Genomic DNA, 6,051 nt, shown 5'->3' with positions numbered 1-6,051 from the left:
ATAGTAAACAGAGCACTACCCAGCAGTGGACCGCATACGAATCCGACGGAGGCAAATGTTTCCGCGATACCGAACACAGTGCCTGCCTGATCAGGAAATTCTTGACATATGGTGGTCAGGGCAGCAACCAAATAAGCTCCTTGACCGCACCCTTGGAATATTCTGATAATACTTCCGGCGATTACCATGGTTGTCGAATCTTTGGCGAGTTCTAAAACTCCAAACATTGCTTGTCCGATTCCAAAACATGCTAGTCCACCAAGAAATAGTGCCTTGGTCCCAAAGTAAACTTGATATTTTCCGAAAAACGCGCTGCTCAACGCCATAACGATCAGTACAAGTTGCATAACCAAAGAAGATTCTTCGGGATTTCCACCTCGGCTTACAAAAACTTCCGCCATGAACGGATATGGAGTGCTCACGCATATAAATACTATTGTATGACCAAAACTGATCAATATCAAAATCATCTTCTGACGAGCCGTGATGTCCTTCCAATTGGACTTCTCTTTAGAACCCGCGACATTTTCATCAGAGTCTTTTACAGCAAAAAGGTTTGTTTCTTCCGAAACGACCTCGGTATCAAAATCTACCATTGTAATTTCAAAGCGCGCCGCTGCGCTCAGTTCGACATGGCATCTGTTCTGAAATTATGGTAACCCTTAGTATAAGCTATATATAATAGTTTGTCTTTAATAGTTTGTGCGAGTGTCGATGTATGATCATTGATCACACGATTAGATGTTCGTATACATGATCGGGGTCTCGGGAGTTTCAATATGAAATATGTGTGTCACGGAATATATTCGAATACTTTTTGAAATGCGCGGCATAGAGCCTTACAGTGTTTGGATTTGCTTAAGAGGCCTAAAATGTATTGCCTTTAATTGTGAGTGTGTCGATGTATGATTAATTGATCATTGATCCCATCGCTACATGTTCGTATACATCATCGGGGATATCAATATGAAATATATTTGCTAGGAAATCTGAGATATGAAAAGTATGTAGGTCTACAGAATTAATCATAGAAATAACGACGAGAAACTTTATAACGGCCGTAACGTGCGAGCGATGGGTGAATTCACTGGACATGTCACCACGCCTAAAATCAATAAAGTGTTAATGCAAATCAATCAAAATGTAATTGTATATATACCGAAGGTGTGGGAAAATTTTCCGTCACAATAGTGAAAATATCCATATTGGTTCTATATTTTAAATTGTAATTCTAAAAGAGCCATACTACGAGGACAATCATCTGGTACGTAATGGTGACATGAAGTCAAAGCTTATTAAATGGGATTCGTCATGGAATGTACCAACACCCACACCAATCAAGTCGGCTGCTCGGCCTTTGAGCAGGCTTTAGCTTAGCTACATTTGCAAGATACCCAATTTTAATTTTATTTCGGTGAGAGCCATAATATCATAGTGTTCAATATGGTATGGACACAAGCAAATCTCACGGCTCGGTGGTCTCTCTCAATTGGTCTACGTCAAACATACGGCCCGCGGGCCTCATCCGGCCCGCCAGACCTTTTCATCGGCCCGCGAAGCCATTTTGAAAAATGGCTGTATTATCCAGTACATTTCTCACAAATGTTGAGATTTAGCATCAAATAATCCCTCAAGAGCAAATGTCGAGTATAGTCAATTGTTCGTAGGCCACATTATAACCATCCGACAGTGGTGTTGTGGTTTCACTCTAGTAATACCATCAGCAAGGAAGAGCCGTCATTTACGTCCAATTTCGAGAAGTCAAAAAATGCACACTAAACTCCGAGTTTTACGGAAAAATGGACCCAACAGTAGCTATTCAAATATCTGTGGACACACTCCCACACACAAAAAAATCTGGTAGATTTACAAAGAAATTTCTGTAAATTTTACAACGAATTACCGGTCGCAGCTAATAGCAGCGTGTAGTTTGTTATTTTACATTTTGATATGTAATATTACATTAATTTAGCTGCTAAGTCAAGTTACCAGAATTTCTTCGCAAGGTTACTGACAGTTACTCGCTACGGCATTTTACCAAGCTATTGGCAAAATTGATTAGCTTCCAAGCCCCAGCAACCAGTGGATACGTGGAAGTGCATGTCACTGTGATATCATTCTCGTTGCGATTTGACCTGACTCAACCTCGTTCGCGAGACAGGATTAGGTCACACGGAACTGATTGACCCTAGTACCAATTTCGGTATAGTGCATAGTTGGGTGCAAGAAGCAGCTGACAATGTAGTTACACCATATACATTATATTATAAGGCTATGGCTACACGGTCGGTCTCGGCGGTTAGATTTGTTGTAACAGATAGGGCTAATGAGTTACAAAAATCAGTTTAGGATATATAATCTTATTCCTGAAACTAGAAATATCAGCACATCAGCAGGCTCAGTTGACCATTTCTTAATGGCGGACACGGCGACCTATAATAGGTTACCTTATGTTGCGCGTTGCAGGTTATTCTGAGATTCGTAGTAAACAACCAACAGTCAACTGTGACATCACAAACAGCGTCCGGTTAGGTAAGTAAGTAGGGAACCACACGTGGAGCAATAAATATCAATATATACGAAATTAGATGCAAAAGAAAGGGACTATAGGTGTTGATAGATGTTTCTGTTAGAAAAACCAACCTGGATTCAACATTATAACGTGGACAGTAAATATTATTGGTGGCATATGTGAGCGGATGAATATCACTTATTTCAAAGTCGTCTGCGTGTCGAGCCGAGTAGCCGACTGGTCGGCCATTAATATTGAGCTTTGGGCATGCAAAGGCTGACGGTGCGAAGCTTGTGACTTGTGATTGAAGAAAGTAGAGACTTTCGTTGAAGATTGTCAGGACTGATGAATGGGATGCACATCGTAAAAGGTACAGTAGCCTACTGTATAGTATTAGTTACCGTGAATATCTACGACTGTGCACACCACCCGGATGACTTTGGTTTCATGATTTAAATATTTCAGTCGCCCCATTCTCAGTTCTATTTTGGGATATTAGTCGACTTGTATAATGGCCTGCGACACCACATACTCTGTCGCGGAGTAGTTGAAACTGTTAGCTTGTTATTGACATTTATCGAGTCATAGCTTAGATATGTTTTCATCCACTGCTCGATATGTTTGGCTCACATGCCGCATTAAATGAGGCACCTTTTCTTTCAACACATTGATCATTTAAGTCATGAATCTCTGCTATATCATGTTAAATGAGGAGTCGTCAACTCACAATGTACCAGTACCGGTACTTCAAAACTTGTTATATTTTTGTTAGCCTATTTTTCTTAGTCTTTATAAGTCATGTCTAGGTTAGCAACTTGGCTTAGTATAGCGACTTACGCATGAATTATTTTTAGTGGAACTGCAAGATACCAGTCACACAGAAGGAATGAAGACGAGAAAAAGAAACAATTGGAAGTTTATCCGGCGTTGGAATTAATTCACCTTTTCTTGGGACCACTCCGTGCTATATTTGCATGCCTCCTAAACAAGAATTATACCTCCAGCAGCAATACTTTTTCATCGTGAATCATGAATGAATATACAGTTGTCCTAATGTCGTCTTGAGGGCGTGAAGAAACTTTTGCGGTATTTTGGCATCGCGTTGCTTTGGGATAGGTATGGATGTAGGCTGAGACGTGAATTTACAAGCTGGCATGTAATCTGATTTACAAGGACAGCATGTAGGGTTGTAGGTAGGTAGGTAGGTAGGTAAGGCGGTAAAATTACAGTCTCGGTGGTAAATGTACACAGAAGAGAATGTAGATTGAATATACCAGAGGTGACTGTAACATTACAGTCTGGCATGTAAAGTTAGATTACCGGACGGTTGTAAGTTGAATTTACATTGAGTGACGGTAATGTTATATTACTGCCAAGTGGCTGGCCACCCTGCTTCCAGACATTTCGCGGTAAATCGAGGTAAATTTTTTTTTGTGTGCAATTTCGCTCATGACTTAACAGGACCTCTGCATACAGAGAATCCCGAATCGCCATATAATAGTAATGAACCAGCTTTAATATATCCCATACACATAGGTATATCGTCATTAAAGCTACTCTTTTAGCAGTTAATATTACGGTATTTAACCAGCCATACCCATAATTTTTCTAATCACATTATTCGCTAATAAAAGTGTTGCTTGAGTAGAACCATAGTGTCCTATATGGTGTCGACTCAAGCAAATCTCACGCCTCAGTGAAATTGATTCACGTCACAATTTCCATTTGGCTACAGGCAATTTGACGGTCATTTTTGACCGGCTTGCCGAGCATTAAATTTGGTAAAATGGGTATCAATCGAAAGCTGACTCTGCACTGATTACAAAAATATAAATTTTATTCCGTTCGTGGCCCTGGAACTCCCACAATCAGCCTCGAATTTTTCATTGTTATGGAGATTGGTATTTAGACGCAACAATGCTGTCTGGCGAAACGAGAGAGTAGCTCAAGACGCAACAATGCTGTCTGGCGAAACGAGAGAGTGGATCAAGAGGAAAGGAGCCAGACACCATATAGGACACTATGATAGAACCCTATGATGCTTTATTATGTAATATATTATTGTGTAGGCTTGATAATTGAGTATTCAAACATAAACACGGGTATGGAATTTCAATCATTTGAATGGTCCGGCCCGCGAGCGATCAGATGGTTTAAATCCAGCCCGCGGTGCAATTTGAGTTTGACACCCCTGCTATACGTCATACTATCCATTTGGCTAAAGGCAATTTGACGGTAATTTTTGACCGGCTTGCCTAGCGCGATATTTGATAAAACAGGTATCAATTGAAAGCTACCGCGGTACTGATTGCGAAAACATAAATTTTACTCTGCTCGTGGTCCTGGAAACCCCCGAAATCAGCCTCGAATGCTGAATTGTAACGAAGTTTGGTATTGTGACGCAGCCATGCCGTTTGAGTAGCTCAGGAGCAAGTGCACACGACAGTGAGAGTGTGAATGCTCAATCAATTGCGCAACAATGACCAATACGCTTGCGATTGGCGCTGCTCCTCACCTGCTCCCAGACGGCATGGTTTGGAAACACCGCGTCCAGAATTCCGGTTCCTAGTAGTCGCGCACCCCATAGGCTAGTGGTTCCCAACCTTTGTCGTCTCGTGGCCCCCTTGGCCAATATTTGAGCTAACATCCCCCCCCCCCTGCGAAAAAGTTGTCTCTGACTGAAAAAGGTGCTTTTTAACGCATAACCATTTGTTGACTGAGCAATTAATGACCGAACATATTCAGATATGTCCGAACTATGTCGAATACGGACCGCACTACACTTTGATAAAGTACAGCTAAATTTGACCTGTAATTTACGGGTCGGGTAGCCGCTGACGAACAACAAATCACCAAGTCCGCTTGGAATGACCTCGAGTTGAATCGATGAATCTGGTACGTTTTTCGCGTTAGCTCATATGTTGGCTTAAAAAAGTAAACAGTTTCATCAGAGGCCTCGTGCTGAATTTTTTCTGCTTAGTAGCAATTTGGCCGAGAGGCTGTCGCGGGCCCAACGAAATCGTCTCGCGAGCTTCACTTTATCAGGAGTGTAATATCTATGCGGAAGGCATTTAAATATACACCGCCAAAGAAACATACAATAGTAAATTCTGAGCTAGTTTAATACATTCATACTACAGTTCTACCATAAAAATATAAAAACTTGGTGAGCCAAGTGCAACTTCCAAAACAACGCCAAAGCCAGACTCCTCCCTAAAAATTTCAAAATTACCCTCCCCCAATGGGGAATCCCCCCGGTTGGGAACCACTGCCATAGACCAAAGCATCGGCGCAACGGCCACATGCGACATTCACATGCCGTTCGCTCATAATTGCCAATACGTCTGGAGTCATTGCTTAAGTTTTATACTTCACTGCGAGTTGAACCTTGACACTCCATTAAACATTATAGCATATAATCACACATATACCATATCTGAGTGATGTGATCGGATCGTGCTTCAAACTACACTGGTCTACAAATTTCGAAAAAATGTTTGCACCAAAGTTTTAATGATTGATTTAGGCTAATTTGAGGT

At 41.3% G+C, this 6,051-nt stretch overlaps 1 long non-coding RNA gene across 1 annotated transcript; it reads left to right on the top strand.

Annotated features, from left to right (window-relative positions):
* The first annotated feature begins 2,526 nt into the window (after positions 1–2,526).
* LOC145452628 (uncharacterized) lies at positions 2,527–3,590 on the top strand. The gene is made up of 2 exons (XR_013919453.1): positions 2,527–2,882; positions 3,367–3,590. It is a non-coding gene; the product is annotated as an uncharacterized LOC145452628 (long non-coding RNA).
* The last annotated feature ends 2,461 nt before the right edge of the window (positions 3,591–6,051 follow it).

Source organism: Botryllus schlosseri, chromosome 12 (genome assembly GCF_051294905.1).
Source record: "Botryllus schlosseri isolate E-star chromosome 12, Bs_hap1, whole genome shotgun sequence".
Classification (NCBI taxonomy): domain Eukaryota; kingdom Metazoa; phylum Chordata; class Ascidiacea; order Stolidobranchia; family Styelidae; genus Botryllus; species Botryllus schlosseri.
The sequence above is the reverse complement of the archived record's forward strand: the minus strand, read 5'-3'. Positions and strand labels throughout refer to the sequence as shown.